This window comes from Lycium barbarum, chromosome 12 (assembly GCF_019175385.1).
Source record: "Lycium barbarum isolate Lr01 chromosome 12, ASM1917538v2, whole genome shotgun sequence".
Classification (NCBI taxonomy): Eukaryota; Viridiplantae; Streptophyta; class Magnoliopsida; order Solanales; family Solanaceae; genus Lycium; species Lycium barbarum.
Window position 1 is genome coordinate 16,297,766 of NC_083348.1, and position 27,509 is coordinate 16,325,274.

The following is a 27,509-nucleotide window of genomic DNA, read 5'->3' on the forward strand; positions in this document are numbered from 1 at the left end:
GCTCCTGCCAGTTTGCCTCAAATGCAAAAATCTATCAACTCAAGCTCGCCTCATCTCTGGAGGCAGAAAGTGGCCAAGGAAGGCCTCCACAAACTCATCCCATACCGCTGGAGGAGCATCCTCGCCCGATAAAATACTCAAAATACCCCGTAACCTTTGACCAAAATCGCAACTACACACCTAACCTTTGCTTTGGTCCTATTACCCCCCTGGACAATTTTTTTCAGTGTTAAAATGCCTCTTTTTTCTTAATGTGGACAGGAGCGTGACTACACCGCTCAGTGGCGCGTTATAGCCTTTAAAAAACAGCATTTGACCTGTTTTAAAATGCCAACTGGATTTTCACATAGATAAATTTAAATTCCCTCCATTTTTACACCCAACGACTACTTCATTTTCTTCTTCACCCCATTTAATACCCATCTACATTTTTTTGTCAAGAAAGCAAACAACTCCATAACTTCAACCACTCCAATCGTTACATCTCCAAAAATCAACACCTTAATCGTTCCAATCGTCAGAAAGAGGTTCGTTAGTTAGGGTTTATTTCTAATTTATTTCTCTTTAAATTGGTTGATGTGAAATTTATTGTTTTAAATTTCTTGAGTAATTCTTTCTCATATTTAGTCATTTTTCATTTCTTAGGGTTTGTTATGGAAAAAATTGACCTTGGTTGATTATTTATGGATGAGAGTGATCCTTTGCTTAGATCTGTGGCCCAATGTCTACACGGGAATTTGTTGCAAATGCAAACTTCTTGGTCCAAAAACAACCCTGGAAGAAGATACTGGTCTTGTCCCTATTAAGATGTATGGTCTTGCCCCTATTTTTTTATTTATTGAAAAATTAAATTTGTATATTTATGCTCTGTTTTGATATTTCTTAGGCTAAAAAATGCAAGTTTTTTCGTTGGAGGGACAGAGATGAAGCTGATCCAAGATCAAAATTTATCCTCCCAAAATTGGTTAACAAAATTAGAGATTTAGACAAGGAATTGGTGCAATATGGGAGTTTGAAGATGGAATTGGATGAGATCACTACTAACGATAATAATACGGTTAGTGTTGACATGGGTTTGGTCGAGGTTGATGGACCAAAAAAAGAAGACACAAGGAAGACTAATGGGGGTAGGTTCCATAGGAATTTCATTTTTTGTTTTGTTGTTTGTGTTGTTGTTGTGTTCATAAGTTTTGTATTCTATAGTGGCAATTAAACAATGGAAAATCAAATTGCCATAGATAGTGGTAGTGGTGGTAGTTTCTCGGCTATGTTATGTTTTGTTTGCCTTTTGTTATGGCAAATTTTGTAACATATACATCTATTTTATGATGTATGAATGAAGAAGTTTGATGTTAAGGTGTTTTGAACTGTTTATCCGAAATTAAAATCAAAATCACATCCATATAACATTAATAATTGTCTTAATCAAAATATTAGCATACATGGAGATGTTAAACATAGACAATTGAATAATAGAGGTCTACTAATCAATATTTATGATCTCTATCTCTTTTTTAAATACATGAAACCCTATGCCATCTCCACACTCACATTAACACACCCAAATCTCTAGTGTGTCTCCCTCTTTCAAAACTTTTTAATCTATAAATGCCTTCCACCCTTGGCATAAACAACCTTTTTTTCCAATTCTGAATGTCATCTTGTGAACGGTGTCATCCTGATATTTTAACATGGCATGCGTTGTTCTCATTGGAAAGATGTCATGATGTTCATGTGGAAGTATCTTAAATAAACAAAAAAGAAAGTTTACATCATCGGTTTTCACGTAAATCAAATAATAATAACAAATATAAAAAAACATACAAAATCATCGATTTGCACGTAAGAACGGGTTAGCTTTGTCTCAAAGAAAGCAAGCATCTTCTTTTGGTATGATGTAGATGTTATATGTTGTTGTGTTTGTTGTGCTTGCTGTTTGTTGAACGTTGATGTTATTGTTGTAGTTTAGTGTAGTGAATGTGTGATATGGTGTGTGTATGTTGTGTTACATAGATGGGTTACAACCGAATTAATAGGCCATTTAATGGTCCTTGACCATGTTATTTTTAGTGCCATTTAATTGTCCTTGACCATGTTGGATTTAGTGCCTTGAATAACCCTTGTTGAGCATATTAAATTCATGCCCAACCTGAATTTGTACACGTTAAACAGCTATGTCAAGCTGAAATGGTATGACAAGCTTACTGTAATATTGTTTTGATTAAAAGACTAGGCAAAAACGAACACAAACTCGATCAGTTTACCATTAATTAAAAAGACAAAATACTAAAATGTCAATCCATAAATGTGTACATTTAAGAACTGCAGGGATAGTTTTCATCATAATTAGATTTTCCATGGCTGCTTGGACTGTGAACAGGCGCTTTCTTTGCTTGGGTTTGCTGATTTACCTCTACCTTTTGTCATTTTCTTCTATATCTCTTGTAGTTTCCTGGTTGTGATTGCTTCATTGCCTCTCCATTTCAGCTTACAATTTGCACTTGGCTTGTAGCCAATGTCACCAGTTACCTCTGCTGATCTGGTCACCTTTGGTTTACTAGTTGAGACAATCCTGCTGCTTAACATGCCAGGATGTTCACACAAATCATAACAAGTCGTTAGTAATGGAAACAACACATAAAAGAACACTTGAGCTTACTAAGGCACTCACATTAACAACTTTGAACCCATTGTCTGCCTGGAAAACACCCATTCCCATGACTCTAGGCCTTTTATATGGTGCACTAGTGCCACTTCCTCTTCCTCTTTTAGCAGCGGGTTGTGCACTAGTTGCTGCATGTGCAGAACATGAAACATGAATTTTAGCTGGTGCAGGACTATTTCCTACTGCTTGGGCAGTTTTCCTAGGTCTTCCTCTTGGCCTCTTTTTAGTAGGTACTAGTTTTGTTGGTGGTTTCTTTGGTCTCCCCATGACCTTGCTTGAAGATTGTAGTTGTGATGTGTTGGCTCTTCCCCTGCTAGAACTTGCTGGTTCTGTCCATGTTGCTGAGTCTTTTTTGGACACCCTCTCTTATTGTGGCCTCTAGTATGGCAGTTGCTACAAGTCATGGCCATTCTAGTTCTTGGCATCTTCCCAGTCTTTGGAATTTCACCTGCATCCTTCCTTTTGGCCTTTTAAGGCTTACCAAGCATGCTTTTTATCTCTGGTGGAGCCACACTAGGGTAGGTAGAGACGGGCCACATTTCCATGTTTGTGACTGGTTGAAGAACATGCTCATATGTTCTTATGTAAGTCTCTTTGCTGTAGCAATGGTCAATGTAGCCCAGTGGATCATGCCTTTTGAACTGAACTGCAGCTAAAGCATTTGCACATGGAATGCCTTTTAGCTGCCGCACCCTACAGTTGCACTGCCTTCTAGAAATATCCACAGTGTGTTGACATAGTCCTACCCTAATTTCAAAACCAGCAACTCCATTAAACTCAAAGTTACATTGCATTGAAAGTGTAACATTTTCCTCTAACACCTTTATACACATTGGAGAGTAGTTACATCTCCAAGTGTTTACAAACTCCCTCAATGTTCCAATCCTTTCCATCATTTTCACCCTAATCTCCTCAAGCATTGTTATTATAGTTTTGTGCCTACCAGTTAACCAATAAACAAACAGTCATATTGTTATCTACAAACAGTCTACAAAACAAACAAACAGCAAGGTAAATATGCATTACTCATACCTAGCAGCCAATATCCAAGCATTAAAACACTCAGCCATATTGTTATCTACAAAATCTACTTTTACATTAGTGTTGAAGTAGACCTTATACCAATAATCTATGTTGTAATACATCATTTTGTCCATCATTTTCTTTGGACCAAGCAACTTCATCTGCTCAATATTTCTCCTTAGTTGAGACTCAAAGGTGCTTTTGGCAATCCTCTAAAATGGCTGTCTTCTTTGTAGCCCTCTCTAGTCTTTGCTGAAGTTAGCCAAGATATGCCTAGCACACTTTCTTTGTTCAACAGTAGGTAGAAGAACTTGAATAGCAACAAACAGTCCCTGAAATAGTAATTGTTAGTATAGATGAATACACATAAGTTTTTATGAAAAAAATTTGCAACAAAAATCAAGGAAACATACCTTCTGTATATTTGTTATCAATGTTAAATTTGTCCCATCTCCAAGTGCCAAATCATCCTTCAAAATTCTGATAAACCAAGTCCAAGTGTTCTTGTTTTAATGCTCCACCATAGCCCATGCCAGAGGCAACATTTGGTTATTACCATCTTTACACACAACTACCAACAACTGTCCTCTACAAACCCCTTTTTAGAAAACAACCATCTAAACCAATACATTTTCTATAGTGCTGAAATGTTTTCTTTAAAGCAACAAAACAGATATAAAAGCTCTAAAAAACAAGCCTACCATCAACATTTGGTTCAACAAGTTTAACTACACAAGTGGAACTAGGATTGGTCCTTAAGAATTCATCCATGTAGTCAAGGATTCTTCCAAACTCCTAAATGTGATCTCCCATGATTTCTTTCAGTACTTTTGCTCTTGCTCTTCTAACTGTGGTCTTACCAACATGAATATTAAAATTTGTCCTAATTAGCTTTTGCAACTGAACATCTTTAATGTGTGGCTGCTCAGTTATTCTCTTTTTATAGGTCTCAACAATAAACTTGGCATTACACAAGTAGTTTCTGGTAGTTTGGAGGCAAGTATGCTTTGGAATGTAAGTTTTAATTTGGAAATCATCTGTGGTTTTATCAAGCCTATCATACAATATCCATGGACAACCATCCTTGCACCTCACCCTAACCCTTGTAGTCTCATTCACCCACTTTTCTACTTTAACCCTGTCACGACCCAACCCCATGGGCCATGACTAGTTCCCGAACTGGACACTAGTATACGGACTTGTTAAATGTAGTCAAACTAAAACTAAGGACAATATGGAAACTTGTAAAAACAAACGAAGGATTCATAACACCACATATCATAAACCTGTATCCTGAGGAGTCACGGCTAACCACAGCATAACACAATACGCAAGCCGACGAGGCTGCCACTATACACGTGAATATCAAAAGCAAACCATATAGACACAGCTGACCAAAACCTATATACAACCCACACATGTCTACAGACCTCTAAGAGTATAAAAGTGAAATATGACGGGACAGGGCCTCGCCGTACCCCTGGACATATACATAAGTCTATATCAAAAGATCTGCACCAAAATAGTCTGGGCTCCGGAACAATGGAGCTCTCCAAATAGCTGACAGAAGTCCTAAGCTGGAGGATCACCAAACCGAGTGTCTATACCTGCGGGCATGAAACGCAGCCCCCCCAAGATAGAGGGTCAATACGAGATATGTACTGAGTATATAAAGCATGAAATATAATAAGTAAACTCATAACTGAATAAAAGATTACAAGAGGCAAATATGATAATCAAAGATACCAATACACCTGTGCCTTACGAGATGAGAATCATGCATGTTTATATCATATACCATACCCGGCCCATTATGGGACGCGATGAATAAAGTCATCATATACCATACTCGGCACCATAATCACATCATATATATATATATATATATATATATATATATATATATATATATATATATATATATATATATATATACACCGTAGCCGGCCCTCTAGTGAGATACTCGGTAAACAATGCAGTGAAACTGTGCACGAAAACATACCCTGCCTGGGACTCGGTGAAAGATATATTAACAGCATGCACGAGCAGAGTAGTGAGCAACTATATGCAAACTAAGTCATGTCTGACACTCAATAGAATAATTAAAATGAACTATCATATGAAAATCAAAGACCATAGTCATTTCAAGTACCCTTCGAATGTCACTATGGAATATATCAAATAGAACTTCCGGAATCATAGACACGTATCATGAAATAATGAAGTAGGTTCTGGGAATCAAGAACATTAGCCATCCTAGTGTCGCTAAGAACAGGACCTTCTTTGGAGTTATATGCTCGTCGTCTGTTTGTTTCATAGAGATCATGCCAAAAAGAAGGAGGGGATAGCCTTAACATACCTGTCGTAGATCAATCGTAACCAAGATTGCTTCGTCGCCCCTTTAGCCTATTTAATATGAGAGTAACACTATTGTTAATAAACTACGACTTCCCAAACTTATAAATCTATAATCAATCACTTATGGGAATCACTTCTTAGTTCATACTTCTTGATTAGTATTTTGATTAGTTAAGAACTTAACGGAAATCGGGCAGCATTTCCTCTATATAACTTGCCTAACCCGAACTTCTAATTAATCTCCGGTTATCACAACAATACCAATAACAACGATAATAGAAATAATCATATCAAATCCTTAAAATCCAGCCCATAAACAACTCAAACAACCCAATAACCTCTCTTAATCCTTTTTCAATCCAAATCATTAACATCTAAGATTATACACCCAACAGACCAACATACGCTTCGTATACGATACGTTATACACTTGTTTTCTTCCAAATTTATGAACCGTATCAATAACAACACGACAACAACATCAACTACCATCCATGTACAAGAAAATTACTCCAATATCATTTCAATAGCAAGCTCAAAACAGTCCATCGAAACTACAACATCGAAACAAAATCTTCGACCTTTACTTCGCAAAATCACAAACACATGGAAAAGAGTATAATATTACCATGAACAACAGCACCCATACATATCTATAACTATATTTCAAGCCCTTCAACCTAAAAAAATTACCCTAAAATACAATACAACAATAACAACACTGATCAAACTTAATCCATCATTATTAAATTAGAACAACCTCAACACGGTCCAAACAGAACCTTACCACTAACGTGTACAATTCCTTGCATCCAATTCCAATTAATAAGAGTTAATCTCTCAATTACAACATCATCTACTCCAATTACACCATAAGAAGAGAAAATCTTACCTTAATTTAATTAGGACAGATCCTATAATCACTTGCGCCAATTGCACCGCTTCTTCTTCCTCAATTCAATAGTCTTATATTGCTACCTGCTTGCACACGTAAAGCACCCTTGGGATTTAATTTTTTTGCTATCAAAATCTTAAGTTTGGTCGTGGACTGCTAGGGCCGTGAGCTGCCATGGCTTGTGCTATGAATTTTCGCTTCAAGAAATTGTGAAGATAAAGTTGTGATTAGATGAGTCATTACATTAATATATATGCACTCAGCCATGTTGACACATGTCCCACTATGGCATGGACCAATCAGATTTGGCCGTGTTGTAGTGGGGTCCATTCCGCACACTAATTAACTTAATTTATCATTAATCCCCACTTAATAATCTAATCATGGTTAATTAATCCCTAATCTCCACTAACATTTCTACACTAATTGTAATTTACAAACAAATCGTGCACTTATTAAAATTGAGATTAAAAATCCTTGTCTCATATCTCAAAATTAATCTTGTCCTTAAACTTATTTACGAAAAATCCAACGTACAAAAATACGGGATATAACATCCTTCCCCCCTTTAGAACATTCGTCCTCGAATGTTAAACTAGTCATATAGGGTCTTATTAATGTTTCATGAAAGTCTCCTCTATCGCTACCTACCAACTTGCATTTAGCAACCCATAAATGCCTCACAGGGCGGCCACAATAACTTATAGTCTCATCTACCAATCAATGTAGTCAAGTAAGGGATTAATATTACCTACAGGCATAGGGAACAAGTAAGGATACTTATTTTTCATCTCGTCTTCGGCTTTCCAGGTCATCTCTTCTCTATTATTGTTTCGCCACAATACCTTGACGGAAGCATTCTGACTTTGCGATCAAGTATAGCTATAGGGCTCTCCTCATAAGACAACTCCTCCGTTACCTGGACATCGTCTACAAGGAATACTCTAGAAGGGTCACCAATACACTTACGAAGCATTGATACGTGAAAGACTGGATGTACTGCTTCCAAATCAGATGGTAGGTCCAACTCATAGGCAACCTTGCCTACCCTACGAATAATTTGATAAGGCCTAATGTACCTCGGGCTAAGCTTCCCTTTCTTGCCAAATCTCATCACACCCTTCATGGGTGACACTTTCAAGAACACCCAATCACTAATCTGAAACTCTAAGTGTCGACGTCGGTTATCTGCATATGACTTCTGTCGACTCTGAGCTGCTAATAATCTTTCCTGAATAAGCTCCACCTTATCAACAGCTTGCTGAATCATGTCTGGGCCTATCAATTTAGTCTCACCAACATCAAACCAATCGATAGGTGACCTTCACTTTCTCCCATATAAGGCCTCACACGGTGCCATCCGGATACTAGAATGGTAGCTATTATTATACGCAAACTCGATAAGTGGAAAATGATCATCCCAACTACCTCTGAAGTTAATGATACAGGCTTGCAACATATCTTCTAGCATCTGAATAGTACGCTCCGCCTGTCCATCAAACCCTTTTGGAATGATCTCCAGAAGTTAACTGAAAACGGAGCTCCTCTGTCCAATATGATAGATGTGGGAACCCCATGAAGTCTCACTATCTCACTAATATATAACCTTGCATAGTCCTCAGCTGAATAAGTAGTCCTGACTGGAAGAAAATGGGCTGATTTTGTCAGCCTATCCACAATAACTCATATAGAGTCATACTTTCGTGGAGTGCAAGGTAAACCCGTAATGAAGTCCATATTAATTACTTCCCACTTCCAAGTTGGGATCTCTATCTCCTGTAATGACCCACCAGGCTTCTGATGCTCGACTTTGACCCGTTGACAATTCGGGCACTGAGCAACAAACTCCGCTATGTCTCATTTCATGCCATCCCACCAATTTAAACATCTGAGGTCATGATACATTTTCGTTGACCCTGGATGAACAAAATAACGGGCATAGTGTGCCTCTTCCATAACCTGTTACCGTAGCCCTGCAACCTCAGGTACACATAATCTGCCTCCATATTGTAGTACTCCGTCAGGTGTAACCTCGAATGGGGTCATCTCCTTTTGAAGAGTTGTATCTCTATATCGTGCCAGAATAGGTTCCTCGTACTGGCGTCTCTTTACCTCTTCTATGATAGAGGATTCAGCAACTGCTCGAACAGAAACTCCACCATCTCCCGAATCAGCCAAACGGACTCCAAGGTTAGCTAGTCGGTAAATCTCACGAACTATCTCCTTCCTTTCTGGTTGCACATATGTCAAGCTACCCATAGATTTATGGCTAAGAGCATCTACTACAACATTTGCTTTCCCTGGATGGTATAGAATATCAACATCATAATCCTTTAGTAACTCTAACCACCGCCTCTATCGCAAATTTAGCTCTTTCTGCTTAAAGATATATTGGAGACTCTTGTGATCCGTATAAACTTCAACATGAACACCATATAAGTAATGCCTCCATATTTTCAAGGCATGAATTACCGCTGCTAACTCCAGATCATGAGTAGGATAATTCCTTTCGTGCTTTCTGAGCTGTCGGGAAGCATAGGCTATAACCCTGCCATGCTGCATCAATACACAACCTAGTCCAACACCTGAAGAATCACAATAAATAACATAGCCATCTGGTCCCTCTGGAAGAGTTAGAATTGGAGCCGTAGTCAACTTGTCTTTCAGCAACTGGAAGCTTTGCTCACATGCATCAATCCACTGGAACTTAGCTGCCTTCTGAGTTAGCCTTGTTAAAGGCGCTGAAATCGAGGCAAACGTTTCTAAAAATCTCCTGTAATATCCTGCTTTCCCCAGAAAATTGCGTACCTCAGTAGGTGTCGTGGGTCTAGGCCAAGTCTTTACCGCCTTGATCTTCTGTGTATCTACCCGAATACCATCAGCTCCAATAATATGCCCCAAGAATGCTACTGAAGTCAACCAGAATTCACATTTAGAAAACTTAGCATACAACTTCTGGTACTGGAGTACTCTAAGTACCATCCTCAAATGGTCTGCATGCCCCCCTTCTGAACGTGAATAGACCAGAATATCATCGATAAATACAATAATGAACATATCCAGGAATGGTTTGAATACTCGGTTCATCAAATCCATAAATACCGCTGGAGCATTGTTCAACCCAAAAGACATCACTCTAAACTCATAATGCCCGTATCGGGTAATGAATGCAGTCTTCGAAATATCTGCCTCCTTCACCCACACCTGATGATAGCCTGACCGTAAGTCTATCTTCGAAAAGCATTTAGCACCCTGCAACTAGTCAAATAGATCATCAATCCTGGGGAGGGAATATCTATTCTTTATTGTTACTTTATTCAGCTGCCTATAATCAATACAAATTCGCAGCGACCCATCCTTCTTTCTCACAAATAATACCGGTGCTCCCCAAGGTGATGTGCTAGGCCTGATGAAGCCCATTTCTAATAAGTCCCTCAGTTGCTCTTTTAACTCCTTTAGCTCTGCAGGTGCCATTCTATAAGGAGGAATAGACATGGGCTGAGTATTTGGCAATACATCTATAGTAAACTCTATCTCCCGCTCAGGAGGAAGACCTGGAAATTCGTCTGGAATTACATCTGGAAATTCATTAACTATCGGGACTGACTGAAGAGTCGGTACCTCTGCTTTCAGGTCATGCACACGAACTAGATGATAAATATAACCCTTTCTAACTGTTGCACCTCAAAAATTTCCCCGTGAACGTACAATGAATAGACTAACGAAGAATATGAGTATACGATGTTTTAATCAGAAGGGAATGACGTTTGATGACCCTAAGTAAGATTTCAAAGACAATGGGAACAAGAGATAGGTTATGCTCCACAATGACTAATTATAGGTTTTGAAGACGTGAAAGTTGCAGATTTGCACTTTGGCCCAGTCGATCGTAAAATGAAATACGGACCGTAAAGTGGTATATGGCCCGTAAACTACCATGCCGTATTTCAACTTACAAAATTTCAACTTTCTGTCAAATGCTTGAATGGTTAAATAGGACTTGAAATACGGATCGTAAACTGAAATACGACCCGTAAACTGAGTCGTAAACCACCATGTCGTCAGCCTGACTTTCTGGTTCTGTTATGCTTTAATACGTCCACATTATATGGGCCATAAACTGGAATACGGACCATAAACTGGGTTTATGACCACTGTGCACTTCAACTATTGTTCATTTCGGATCAGATTTTAAGTCATTAAAAAGGAGACCCAAGCTCATTAATTCATTTCATTTCCATGATACTTCTCTCTAGAATATTCTCCACTCTTCATCTACAAGAAAACAAAGGAAATCAAAGATCAATATCAAGAATCCAAGTGAATCAAGTGTATGAAACTCATCAAAGTTCATCCAAGTTAAGAAATTTAAAGAGAAGCAAACTAGGGTTTTGGTGCAAGAAGAGTAATACCACTCAAGGCTTGTTCCTACAATATCTAAGGTAAGTTTTATGGCATTTACGTGTTATTTAGTGTATGAAAGAGTTGAAACACTTGGATTATAGAAGGATGTAAGAAATGGGTCATGAAAGTGTGAATAGTAGCACTGTTGAGTAAAGGTTTGAATTGAGCCATGATCATTAGTAAATTGTGATTATGAAAATGTTATGGATGACATTTAGAACATGGAATAAGTATCCTAGGTGATAAAAATGCAACGATGAACCATTGCCATGATTGTGGAGAAATTGAAGACAAATTGTGAAATACGGATATTGTAAATGAATGATGAGTGTTGTCTATCATATTGAGAATGTTGTTATGAACGCTTGATAGTTGATATAGAATAGGGGAAGAGTTGCATAAACGAAAGGAAATGTTGTCCAATTTTCTCTAGCGTTAGTAAGCTATTTTTATAATCGCTAGCTAATGTCGATACAAATTCTCTTGAAGGTAGAACGTACGCACTAAAGGAGAACAAGAAAGTGATAGATTAGTAAACAACAAAGGTATGTGAGGCTAGTCCTTTCTTTCTAATTGCATGAATCCTATAGCATGACTCTCGTTCCCCTTCATGAGTTCCTATATTCCAGAAAGCTAAAAGACTATGTCTATGAATAGCTATATAAGATAAGAGACATGTTATGAGCCCTATAATGATGGTGACGAGTTAAAGCATAAAGATTATAAAATGTATGATATGATGATCCTATAATGATGATGATGTTATTTATTGCTCACACTCACCTTATACGTTAGTTCCTTCAAGGTGAGGCAGAATGTCAAAGAATGTTCCATAATGAAATCGGGGGATCATGACCTTACGTCACCCCGATAAAGTGTAGTTGATTTTGATCCCTATGCATGTACTATGACAAACATATTATGATAAGTATATTATGATAAGCATACTATGATGAACATGTATGATGATGATATAACACCGCGCCTATATGGCCGGGCAATCACCGCTAAGGCGGGCAGCGTATACACCATGGCCAGATGGCATGGGCAGACACCACTAGTAGGCGGCATGAGATGATACCCCAGACATGGGAAGCCTGGACGCAGGCTAATGTTAATATTATCACACCGATCCGATATGGACGGGCAGTTTATACACTATCACACCATACCTATATGGGCGGGCAGCTTATAAATTTATGCATATATGATATGCCGATGAGTATGAGTAAGACAGGATGCATTACTTCTATTATATTTGACAGTCAGATACAGATGTTTCATATTGATAGTTTTCTTTGTGTCATTATCTTATTTCATTGTTTATGCCTCTCATACTCAGTACAATGTTCGTATTGACGTCCATTTTCTTTGGACGCTGTGTTCATGCCCACAGGTATATAGGGAGGTGAGCTTGTGTCACGACCCAACTCCGTAGGCCGTGACTAGTGTCCGTGCTGGACACTCAAACGTACCCAATAACCCAAATTAGCAAACGACAGAATATTTCAAATATAGAAGTCACTTGGCGTTAATAATAACCATAAATGAACCGACACCGTACATGGAAGCCGATGAGGCTGTCACAGATCATATCATACCCAAACATATACAGAACCCACACAAGTATGTCTACAGACCTCTACAGATCATAACAAAATCATAAGACGGGATAGGGCCCCGTCATACCCCTGAATAGCATACATATATATAATAGTGACGGACTGTACCAACATATAGGCTCTGGACAAAAGAGCGCTCCCAACATAGCAGAATAGATGTCCTAGGCAGGCGGTCAGCAAATCTGTCTTCTGTACCTGCGCGGCATGAAAACGCAGCCCCCGAAGAAAGGGGTTAGTACGATATATGTACTGAGTATGTAAAGCACAGAACGTATTAAACAAAGTCATAATTAGAACAGAAGGTACAGAAAATGGACAGAATATCCAGATTAGCAAAATATTGATCATAAAGCATAAATAGTATTTGTTGAAAACATATGTCGTACCTGGTCCCAATACGGAACAAGATCATAACCGAAACAGGACTTACAGAGAAGTGAGTGTGACCTCCGAAGTATCAAATGCATAGTTTCAAAACATGAGGAGTGTGTTCAGAAACATATACCATATCATGTCCGGCCCTTTCCAAGGGCTCGGCGAAACAGAACGTGGCCACCCCCCGACGCTGGTGCCACCATACATAAGGAACAGAGTAGGGGATAACCCCGTAACATAACATATCATATCAGATGGCCATATCAGATCATAGCATATCAGAATGTGTGTACATGGCACAGCATACTCCAAAACCCATGTACATATATACCTGCCCCCTCACATCGAGGCATGGCGAACAATGCAGTGGAATACGCTTGACAACATATCCTGGCCCGGGCTCAGTGTGGGAAACATTGAGGCATCCACTAATGGAGTAGTGAGAGACTAAATGCAATAAAAATATCATAGATTTCCAGAGACTCAATGAGGCATATCGAATGACAAATCAAATCAATGAAGTCGGACGGAATCAGAGCAAGTGTATGTCATATATCATAATGAGTTACGGAAGAATAGTCCTCCTGAAATCTTTTTCATATTCCAAAATGGCTTACCAAACTCTAGGGAGTCAGTAAACGATTTCCTTAGTAGTTGAAAGGATACTTAAAACATTTTATTTTATATTGTTCGAAAATAAGGCAATAGTACGACAAGAGAGCAAAGCGGGAATAGTGGAGCTAAACGTAATACAAAATATCGTACCTTTACGGAGACTCAATATAGTATCCAGAATAAGTATCATTAGTAGTTGGAAAAGTAGTTAAGACGTTTTCTTAAAAATCGCTTGAAATCAAGTTACAAATCGTCATAAGGGTAAAATCGGAAATAGTGGGCCCGCCTCGGGACAAACAAGGCGGCGGGCTCAATTTACGTATTTTAAACTTGTGGGGTCATCTACAGAGGTCTTAGGGATGTTCCATAACTTTCTAGGCAGTTTGGAGGAGTTTGCATAATTTTTCAATAAAGTATACTTAAAGGGTTCAATCATATTGAACGAAAAAGTGATGATTTCAAATGCGGATTCCGACGGGCAGAATATCTTCCGAGGCCCGAATCCGCTTCTAGTATACCTAGGGCATGCCAAAAGAAGGATCGGGATAGCTTTACATACCTTTTACGCACTTTACGCCTTTCCAAGTTCACTTCCCGTTTCGTCCAAAATCTGCAAATGGTCACGTTTACCAAATGTTAACCATAAGGCTTTAGGCTTAAATCTAAAGTCAACACTTTTCTACAGAAATTTGGACAACATCTCCCCTATACATGTAGCGTCCCCGAGAATTCAACTCGGCCAGAACAATCAACAACAACCCAACAACAACATCAACAACAACAACAACAATCACTATAAACCCAATCTAACTTAACTAGCTATCTTTTCGACATAATGTCATAACCTTCATTTCAACTTCAATTTCCAAACTAATTTCAATGGTTTCTTATTCACCATTAATCTAGATCATCACAGTATAATTTAGAAGCATTTCATATCGTTTCCACAAAATATTCATACGATATATAAAATATACAACTTTCCACCAAAGTCATAATTCATTCAAAACTTCTAACCTTTGACATACATATTCATAATATGATTCCATCTTCCAAGTTCATCAATAACCATCATAATTTGCACCCTAACAACTTCATTCTCATAATGTCGTAAGATCATACCTAAACGACATAAGCTTCTACATTCCATTTAAATGCAAACTTATATCATTTTACCTTTATTTACATTGCAAGCATCACAACAACACAACTAACATATTAAACCAAATTAATTCATTCTCATTCCAACTTCAAATACCACACGGCCAACCTATACATTTCCAATTTCAACCAAATTTATTCCACATTCATTCTCAATATGAATTCCATCATACACACAATTAGAATATAACATAAAATTCAACTCATATATGTATACCACATATATACACTCACGGCTATACACTATATTCCATATCCACTTTGAAATCTTCCATTTTTCCATACAATCAACTCATTCCCACATACTACAACACAAACAAGACTTCATAACACAAATAAAAGGGATGAATTCTTACCTTTTTCCTTAGTCTTCTTCACTTAGCCCAAGTGTGAGATTGATGGAACAAGTGCTCTATTCTCCCAAACAATTGCACCAAGTTGTAGAGGACACTCAATTTAGTGGGAAAACCACAAGACAATAATTTTTGGATCAAAATTTTGAGGGGTGAAAATGGAGAGCTCATGGCCGAATGGCCTTTGTTCTTGAGCTCTTATTGTTCTTGTTTTTCTCCTTGTTAGTTTCATTAAACTTCTAAGGGATAAGTGATCCCTTTATAATTAATTAGCACATGGAAAAATTTTATTAATTGGTGGGCTTTGGCCATGGTGATGGTCGGCCACCCCTTCACTTGTTGGGCCTCATTTTCATCTTTTATTTTTTGAGCCCAATTGATTATAATTCTCATTTTGTAATTCCCGAAACTAATTCCCGAAATTCCAATTTTTGCCCTTGGCCTTCCTCAACATTTCCACACCAATATTTTTCATGAACAACACCCACATAGATTAATTCAAATCAACATATGACCTTATTCCTTACAAATCAAGATTATTTCGAATTTTCCCGAACACGCAAAAATACGGGATATAACATCCTCCCCCCCTTTGGAACATTCGTCCTCGAATGTTAGACTGGTCCTATAGGGTCTGTAAGTACTTCGGGGGAGTTTCTTTTACGGCCCGCACAAGTGATACACATTCTCCTTGAATATAATCAAGTAAGGAATTTAGATTACCTGTGGGCATAAGAAAAAAGTGAGGGCACTTCTTTTTCATTCCGTCCTCTACTTTCAAGGTCATTGCTTTTTACCATAAGACCTTAACAGGGGGGGTATATCCTTAGGGCGTCATTTCTGCGTCTGGCGATTCAGAATAATTATAGATTGTTCTTCATTAAACAATTCCTCCGTCACTTGAATATCATTCACTGGAAATGTTCTGGAGGGATCACCAACACATTTACGGAACATGGATACATGAAATGCCGGACGTACCGTTTCCAGATCAAATGGTAGATCTCGCTCGTAAGTGACATTCTCCATCCTTTAAATAATCTGATAAAGCCCGATATATTGCGGACTGAGCTTACTCTTTCGCGTTATGTTTTTCATAGGCGATACTTCAAAAATACCCTATCGCCGACCTGGAATTCCAAGGGTCGACGCCGTTTATCTGCATATGACTTCTGACAACTCTAAGTTGCTAATTGTCTCCGTCGGGTAAGTTTCACTTTATCAACGGCCTGCTGGATCATATCTGGACCGATAAATTCTGTTTCGCCAGTATCGAACTAGCTGATCAGTGACCTGAATTTTCTGTCATACTAAGCCTCATAGGGCCATCTGAATGCTAGAATAGTAGTTGTTATCATAAGCAACTCAATCAATGGCAGGTGGTCATCCCGGCTACCTCTGAAATCAATAACACATGCCCGCAACATATCTTCTAGCGTATGTATAGTGTGCTCGGCCTGTCTGTTGCTCTGAGGTTGAAATACTGTGCTCAGACTTATCTGAGCCCCTAATCCTTCCTGAAAACAAATCTTCAGAAATTAGTCATAAACTAAGTATCTCCGTCAGTGACAATAGATATAGGAACTCTGTGGAGTCTCACTATTCCTTTAATACATATAGCCTGGCATAATCCTCAACTGAATAAGTGGTTCTGACGGGGAGCAAATGGGCTGATTTTGTTAGCCTATCAACCATACCCCGTATGGAAATCATACTTCCGTGGGGTGCGAGGCAAACCTGTAATGAAATCCATATTAATTATCTCCCGCTTCCAAGTCGGAATTTCCATTTCCTGAAACAGTCCACCCGGTTTCTGATACTTAATTTTAACTTGCTGACAATTAGGGCACTAGTCAACAGGCCTTACGATGTCGGGCACACATAATCTGCCTCGGTATAACAATACTCATCCGGTAAAACTTCGAGCTGGATCTTTTCCTTGTCAAAGGTCGTATCTCTGTACGACACCAGAATAGGATCCTCAAACTGACGCTGCTTTACCTTTCCCATGATCGATAATTCGATAACTTCTTCGGACGAAATTCCAATATCTTCAGAACCGACCAAACGGACTCCAAGGCTAGCTGACTAAAGAGTTTTTACAGACCAATTCTTTATTTCTGAATGTACGCCGGTCAAGCCGTCCGTAGACTCACGACTAAGTGCATCTGTCACAGCTTTAACTTTTCTAGGGTGGCACAAAATATTAACATCATAATCTTTCAATAATTTGAACCATCTTCTCTGCCGCGAATTCGGCTCCCCCCTTTTTAGCGTTATACTCCTACCATATTCATGTCTTTTCTTTCTGACCTGCAACTTAATTTTCTCTTCGAGACATTAACGGAATCACAAGTATATAGTACGCAATCTTATCCGATAGCTGGTACTCAAGTAATATAATTAACGTAGTTGTTTATCTCATAATAATCACATTCTTCCTTCATACCCATTCCTTACCTGTCATTCTATTTGCTCGACAATCGAATCATTCGATATTCATATAATTCATCATTTCATGCCATAAGTTTTCCTTTGCCCTGTACTATTCCATTTTTGTTTGCTTTCGCAATTGACTTCGTACTTTGCCCGTCGACTCTTTCAGAGGCTCCGCTTAATTACGTTTCTCACGGTTCACTTCTTCTAACATTTGGATCTCCTTACCTTCCACTCGATTATTCTCCTTTCTTTCCAAACATCATTGTATTAGGATCTTTCAATCCCAACCGGTAGCAAACCGAGTATCAATCGATTTCGTACATTGATACCACACCTTTCCCTTTTTCTCGTAAATTCTATCCAGTTAATGTTTCCCATATGTTACAACACTGGCTATTAGGGTTCACCAATCAATCGACACAGTCATAAATGGGGGCCCTACGCATACATATATATATATATATATATATATATATATATATATATATATATATCACTACCATTTCTTTTACAACACATCTTCAATCACTTGTTCGAATTTACTCTAATTTCAGGGCTGCACTGCTTTTTCTTTCTTTTTAACAATCTAACTCGTCTCAGCTCGTGTGACCCCTATAAAGTTTCTAACCATTCCACATATCCTAATTCCCTTTAGGTTACCCCGAATTTCCTATTCGTCTCTTATACCTATGTTTGCAAAAATTTTTGCACATTTCCCAGGGGGTCACCCATCCCAGAATTGCTCTAGCCCTGGCACGCTTAACCTTACAACTTTAATGCATTTAGGCACGTTAAGACCGGTATAATTACATCGATTGCCCCGCACAGCCTTTGTCACGTAATTTAAGACAAATCGGGGTCTTAACAACTTTTCAAAATGTTCTCGTAGCGGGTCCCACCCCGACCTAGCGAGAATTCTTTTACCTTTCTGACTATATGGTTACCGTGTCGCCCCCTGTAAACCCTCAATATTTACCTTCATGCATATATATGTTTCTAGACAACCCACGAGTTTAGGTTTTTATTCCACAAATTCCATCTCCAACCAGTCGAGGAAAACTGATAAAATATTACTGTAGGGTATCTTCCGACCACCAGCAAAAGAAGCTAGAGTCCGATGAACTTCGCGGAATCTTTTAGTACTTAATTCACCTAATTACCTCCACGTTTATATATATATATTTGAGTCGTGAGCGAACCGCTCAATTCCTGACTGTTTGTCATACACTTTGTATTTTTCCAATTAGAGGAAACTTGCTCGTCGGACATTTTTGCCCTTCCGCATATTTTGCCCTTCCCATGGGCTATGCTAAAACAAAATAGGGTTAGAACATATTTCTGGTCCCTCCAAATAAATTGAATTCGCTACTCGTATATGCTTTCTCGAGATAAAATTTTTCCATATGAGGATAACGCTTCTTACGAATGACATGGAGGGTATCTCTTAAACTTTTAACCCAACATAAGAGATTTACCCTATCGGTATCGACTTTCAAGACACATTAAGAATTTAAACCTTATTTTCCTGTTTATATTTCTGGAAAAATTTGGGCAGAGGTTCCTCTGTATTTCTTACTATCCCAAAACCTGTACACAGGAAATACCAACCATGCCTCACAGGGCCAACACATATACGTATATACATATCGTATCATATCGCATCATAGCCACACGGGGCTAACAATTTCAAATAAAAGTATCAGAATGCCGAGGCTTACCTCACATGCCCAACTCGAACTGCACCTGCTACACTTTCCATGTTTGTTTCTCTTTTTAATATTCGACTTTATGTTTTAATCGTACTTTAGGATACCTTACTCAGCATACATCTCTCATACCATTGCTTACCGGAGTACTGTGTAGCTTCCAATATCAGCAGGCGTTGTCTTACGTCGATACCGTTCACCAGCTGCAATTAAGGGTTAGTAAAGAAAGGAATTCATTTCCTACAGCTGGCTCTATCGCACGATCTAAGAATCAAAGAAAGGTAACACCCTAAATGTCTTGTAGCCTCCTGTTTATAGATGTGGTGCACAACACACCGATAAACAAGACTCTACTAGACACGGCCTGTAGACATTCCGAGGACGAACCGCTCTGATACCACTTTTGTCACGACCCAACTCCGTAGGCCGCGACTAGTGTCCGTGCTGGACACTCAAACGTACCTATTAACCCAAATTAGCAAACGATGGAATATTTCAAATATAGAAGTCGCTTGGCGTTAATAATAACCATAAATGAACCGACACCGTACATGGAAGCCGATGAGCCTGTCACAGATCATATCATACCCAAACATATACAGAACCCACACAAGTATGTCTACAGACCTCTACAGATCATAACAAAATCATAAGACGGGACAGGTCCCCGTCATACCCCTGAATAGCATACATATATATAATAGCGACGGACTGTACCAATATATAGCTTCTGGACAAAAGAGCGCTCCCAACATAGCAGAATGGATGTCTTAGGCAGGCGGTCAGCAAATCTGTCTTCTGTACCTGCGCGGCATGAAAACGCAGCCCCCGAAGAAAGGGGGTTAGTACGAAATATGTACTGAGTATGTAAAGCACAGAACGTAGTAAACAAAGACATAATCAGAACAGAAGGTACAAAAAATGGACAGAATATCCAGATTAGCAAAATATTGATCATAAAGCATAAATAGTATTTGTTGAAAACATATGTCGTACCTGGTCCCAATACGGAACAAGATCATAACCGAAACAGGAATTACAGAGAAGTGAGTGTGACCTCCGAAGTATCAAATGCATATTTTCAAAACATGAGGAGTGTGTTCAGAAACATGTACCATATCATGTCCGGCCCCTGCCAAGGGCTCGACGAAACAGAACGTGGCCACCCCCCGACGCTGGTGCCACCATACATACGGAACAGAGTAGGGGATAACCCCGTAACATAACATATCATATCAGATGGCCATATCAGATCATAGCATATCAGAATGTGTGTACATGGCACTGCATACTCCAAAACCCATGTACATATATACCTTCCCCCTCACATCGAGGCACGGCGAACAATGCAGTGGAATACGCTTGACAACATATCCTGGCCCGGGCTCAGTGTGGGAAACATTGAGGCATCCACGAATGGAGTAGTGAAACACTAAATGCAATAAAAATATCATAGATTTCCAGAGACTCAATGAGGCATATCGAATGACAAATCAAATCAATGAAGTCGGACGGAATCACAGCAAGTGTATGTCATATATCATAATGAGTTACGGAAGAATAGTCCTCCTGAAATCTTTTTCATATTCCAAAATGGCTTACCAAACTCGAGGGAGTCAGTAAACGATTTTCCTTAGTAGTTCAAAGGATACTTAAAACATTTTATTTTATATTGTTCGAAAATAAGGCAATAGTACGATAAGAGAGAAAAGCGGGAATAGTGTTGGAGTTTGTATAATTTTTCAATAAAGTATACTTAAAGGGTTCAATCATATTGAACGAAAAAGTAATGATTTCAAACGCGGATTCCGACGGGCAGAATATCTTCCGAGGCCCGAATCCGCTTCTAGTATACCTAGGGCATGCCAAAAGAAGGATCGGGATAGCTTTACATACCTTTTACGCACTTTACGCCTTTCCAAGTTCACTTCCCGTTTCGTCCAAAATCTGCAAATGGTCACATTTACCAAATGTTAACCATAAGGCTTTAGGCTTAAATCTAAAGTCAACACTTTTCTACAGAAATTTGGACAACATCTCCCCTATACATGTAGCGTCCCCGAGAATTCAACTCGGCCAGAACAATCAACAACAACCCAACAACAACATCAACAACAACAACAACAATCACTATAAACCCAATCTAACTTAACTAGCTATCTTTTCGACATAATGTCATAACCTTCATTTCAACTTCAATTTCCAAACTAATCTCAATGGTTTCTTATTCACCATTAATCTAGATCATCACAATATAATTTAGAAGCATTCATATCGTTTCCACAAAATATTCATACGATATATAAAATATACAACTTTCCACCAAAGTCATAATTCATTCAAAACTTCTAACCTTTGACATATATATTCATAATATGATTCCATCTTCCAAGTTCATCAATAACCATCATAATTTGCACCCTAACAACTTCATTCTCATAATGTCGTAAGATCATACCTAAACGACATAAGCTTCTACATTCCATTTCAATGCAAACTTATATCATTTTACCTTTATTTACATTGCAAGCATCACAACAACACAACTAACATATTAAACCAAATTAATTCATTCTCATTCCAACTTCAAATACCACACGGCCAACCTATACATTTCCAACTTCAACCAAATTTATTCCACTTTCATTCTCAATATGAATTCCATCATACACACAATTAGAATATAACATAAAATTCAACTCATATATGTATACCACATATATACACTCACGGCTATACACTATATTCCATACCCACTTTGAAATCTTCCATTTTTCCATACAATCAACTCATTCCCACATACTACAACACAAACAAGACTTCATAACACAAATAAAAGGGATGAATTCTTACCTTTTTCCTTAGTCTTCTTCACTTAGCCCAAGTGTGAGATTGATGGAACAAGTGATCTATTCTCCCAAACAATTGCACCAAGTTGTAGAGGACACTCAATTTAGTGGGAAAACCACAAGACAATAATTTTTGGATCAAAATTTTGAGGGGTGAAAATGGAGAGCTCATGGCCGAATGGCCTTTGTTCTTGAGCTCTTATTGTTCTTGTTTTTCTCCTTGTTAGTTTCATGAAACTTCTAAGGGATAAGTGATCCCTTTATAATTAATTAGCACATGAAAAATTTTTATTAATTGGTGGGCTTGGGCCATGGTGATGGCCGGCCACCCCTTCTCTTGTTGGTCCTCATTTTCATCTTTTATTTTTTGAGCCCAATTGATTATAATTCTCATTTTGTAATTCCCGAAACCAATTTTTGCCCTTGGCCTTCCTCAACACTTCCACACCAATATTTTTCATGAACAACACCCACATAGATTAATTCAAATCAACATATGACCTTATTCCTTACAAATCAAGATTATTTCGAATTTTCCCGAACACGCAAAAATACGGGATATAACAGCTTGACCCAGATTCGTAGTAGCTGTCAGCCGATTGAAAGCACTCCTTTGATCCAGAGGTTCTTGATTATTCGTTTGTGTATGTTCATGTATATGTATTTTGAGCATGACAGGGTCTTGTCCCGTCTTCATGTTAGCATTCCAGTAGAGGCTCGTAGATATGCAGTGTGGATTAGATGATCTCACGAGATTGTTACTATGTATATATATATTATTTTGATGGCCGAGTGGCTTATGCGTATAAAAGTATTTTATGTTCTCAAATGAAAAGATGATATAATATTTTGATGGCCGAGAGGCTTATGCGTATAAAACTATTTTATGTTCTTAAATGAAAAGATGATTTTCTTATGTCTTGAGTATAAATTGGTAAAAGAGCATTAAATGAGTAAGATGAGTAGTAGAATGAGTGGTGCTCGGTGGGTAGCCCCGAGTACCCGTCGCGGCCCCTAGCTGGGTCGTGACAAAAGTGATATCAGGGCAGTTCAGTCCTAGGAACTGTCTACGAGCCGTATCTAGTAGAGTCTTGTTTATAGTGTGTTGCGCGCCACATCAATAAAAAAGAGGCTACGGGGCATTTAGGAAAAATGACCATATTTCTTCCTATGAGTTCGTGCGATAGAGCCATGTATAAGATTTTATCCTCCCTAATAGTGTGTTGTGATTTCAGAATGCCGCATTTAGGAAAAATGAACATCTTTCAAAGAGAGCCCCCGATGAATATTGAAGAGGGTGAATCGCATAATGAGGCCTTGTCTAATACTTCCTCCACCCCGCCTAATGTGGACGAACAAGGAGGAGCTCCAGCTCCAATTTCTCCACCGGGTGCTTCGGGTCAACAAGTGACGGAGGCCATTCAGTTATTAACACAGTTGGTTGCCGCCCAAGCACAGCGGCAACATGCGGGCCTAAGTGATCAGTCAGCCAGTAATAGAGCCCAAGATTTCATGACTTTAAATCCTCCAGAGTTCTTCGGGTCGAAGCCGGATGAAGATCCGCAAGGCTTTATTGATGAGATGTTGAGGACCCTAAAGATTATTCATGCCTCTGAGGCTGAATCCGTGGAGTTGGCCTCTTATAGACTCCGGGACGTGGCAGTCTTATGGTATAATAACTGGGTATTATCGAGAGGAGAAAATGCGCCTCCTCCGATTTGGTAAGAATTCGTGGATACTTTTATTCGTCACTATTTGCCACCCGAGGTCCGCCGAGCTAGAGCGGATAGATTTCTAAATTTGAGGCAAGGAAATATGAGTGCTCAAGAATATAGTCTTCAATTTAATTCTTTGGCTAGGTATGCCCCGACTATGGTGGCCGACATGGGAGACTGGGTACATAGATTCGTGAGTGGCTTAGGGCCACATTTATTCAATGATTTCTTGACAGCTTCGCTACAAGATGGGATGGATATTTTCCGGATACAGGCTCATGCTAAGAACTTAGAGGGGCGACAGCAACCACAAAGGAATGATCGAGACATTGATAGGAGGCAAAACAAGAGGGCTAGATCTATGGGAGCAGGCGGTGATCAAAGAGGGGGATCAAGACAACATATTCTAGGTACTCAGGCCAGTCGGTGACTAGTGCACCTCCTCGATTCGCAGGTAGGAGATTTGATCACTCCTTCCATTTAGGACAGGGCCAGAGTTCGAGGGCCTCAGATTCCCAATTCAGGGAAGATTATAGCCAGAGGAGACCCCCAGTACCGCGATACAACCAGTATGGTAGATTACATTCCGGACAGTGTCGACAGGGTTCAGATGCTTGTTAAACTTGTGGCCAAGTTGGGCACATGATGAGAGATTGCCCGTCGATGAGTGGTAGAGTTGGGGTTCAGCCTACAGGTTCAACGGCTGGTTCTTCCTCAGTGCGCCCGGTAGGGCAGACTCCACAAATCTCAGCAGGTCGAGGTAGAGGCAGAGGGGTAGCATCTACTTCAGGTGCCACTCAGCCCCATGTATATGCTTTAGCCGGACGGTAGGATCTTGAGTCCTCCCCGAATGTGGTTACAGGTACATTGTCTATATTTTCCTGTGATGTATATGCCTTGATAGATCCGGGTTCTACTATTTCTTATATTACTGCGTATGTTGCTGGTTGTATTGGGGTGAAACTTGAGCTAATCAAACCTTTTGAAGAATCTACTCCGGTTGGTGATCCCGTGATACCTAGACAAGTGTATAAAAATTATGTAATTATGATATGCGATCGCCGGACCAAAGCTGATTTGATTGAATTGGAAATGTTAGATTTCGATATAATTATGGGTATGGATTGGTTGGCCTCGTGCTATGCTAATGTTGATTGCCGAATGAAAGTAGTTAGATTCCAATTTCTGGGAGAGCCCGTTCTTGAATGGAAGGGTAATGCAACAACTCCAAAGGGCAGGTTTATTTCCTACCTTAAGGCAGGGAAGATGATAGCTAAAGGCTATATTTATCATCTAGTTCGAGTTTATGACACCGAGGCAAAGTCCCCAACTTTCCAATCAGTTCCGGTAGTGAATGAATTTCCGGATGTGTTCCCGGAAGAGCTTCCAGGCCTTCATCCCGAGCGGGAGATTGATTTTACCATTGATGTGTTGCCGAACACCAAGCCTATTTCTGTTCCTCTGTATCGAATGGCTTCGGCAGAATTGAAAGAGCTAAAGGCACAACTGAAAGATTTGCTTGAAAAGGGGTTTATTAGACCCAGTTCATCACCGTGGGGAGCCCCAGTCTTGTTCGTGAGAAAGAAAGACGGTTCCCTACGAATGTGCATTGATTACAGGCAGTTGAACAAAGTGACGATAAAGAATAAATATCCTCTCCCGAGGATTGATGATTTATTTGATCAGCTACAGGGTGCCAAGTGGTTTTCAAAAATCGACTTGAGGTCGGGCTATCAATAGGTGAGAGTTAGAGAGGTGGATGTTCCCAAAACAACATTCAGAACGAGGTATGGCCACTATGAATTCCGGGTGATGTCGTTTGGATTACCTAATGCTCCGGCCGTGTTTATGAATTTGATGAATAATGTATTCAGGCCTCTCTTGGACTTATTCGTGATAGTATTTGTTGATGATATTTTTGTGTATTCTCGCACGGAATCAGAACATGCAGATCATTTGCGAATTGTTCTTGGCATCCTTCGAGCCCGAGAATTGTATGCAAAATTTTCAAAGTGCGAGTTTTGGCTGAATTCTGTAACATTCCTGGTCCATGTTATTTCAGATGATGGCATTCGAGTCGACACTCAGAAAATTGAAGCTGTGAAGACTTGGCCAAGGCCTACAACGCCTAAAAAAGTTCGTAGTTTTCTGGGGTTTGCAGGTTATTATAGGAGATTCGTAAAGGTCTTCTCATCTATTTCAACCCCATTGACGAAGCTAACCTAGAAGTCAGCTAAATTTCAATGGAGCTATGCTTGTGAGCGCAACTTCCAAGAGTTGAAAGACAGATTGACCTCAGCTCCGTTCTTAACACTTCCAGAAGGGTCAGATGGCTATGTTGTGTACTGTGACGCTTCCGGTGTTGGATTAGGGTGTGTCTTAATGTAGCACGGTAGAGTTATTGCGTATTCTTTAAGACAATTGCGGAAACATGAAAAGAATTATCCAACTCATGACCTCGAATTGGCTGCGGTTATTCATGCCTTAAAAATGTGGAGACATTACTTGTATGGTGTGCATGTTGACATTTACACCGATCACAAGAGTCTTCAATATATTTTCAAGCAAAAGGAGTTGAACCTGCAGCAAAGGCGGTGGTTAGAATTACTGAAAGATTATGATTTTAGAATTTTATACCACCCCGAAAAAGCGAATGTAGTAGCCGATGCGCTTAGCCGCCGATCAATGGGCAGTTTATGCGAAGTCCCACTGGAAAAGAAAGAGATAGTTCATGAGCTCCATCAACTAGCTAATCTTGGAGTACGTGTAATTGATTCGGGTAATGCAGGGATTATATTAATGATCCCACAGTCTCATCCTTGAACATGGAAGTGAAAGAGCACCAGTATGAGGATCCTAAACTGTGCCATTACAGAGACATACCTCATGGAAAAGAGAAGTCTCCATTTGAAGTTTCTATGGATGGAATTCTTAAATACCAAAGCAGGCTATGTGTGCCGAATGTGGCAGAATTACGCCGACGAATTCTAGAAGAAGCCCATTATTCTCGGTATTCTATTCACCCAGGTGCAACCAAGATGTATCATGATCTCAAGATGATGTATTGGTGGGATGGCATGAAGAGATACATAGCAGAATTTGTAGCACAGTGTCCAAATTGCCAACAGGTAAAAGATTGAACATCAAAAGCCAGGAGGCTTATTGCAAGCCATGGAAATCCCTACTTGGAAATGGGAAGTGATCAACATGGATTCTATTGTAGGGTTACCTCGTTCCCGTGGCAAATATGATTCTATATGGGTGATCGTGGATAGATTGACGAAAGCAGCCACGTACTCAGCAGAAGACTATGCGAGGTTATATCTCAA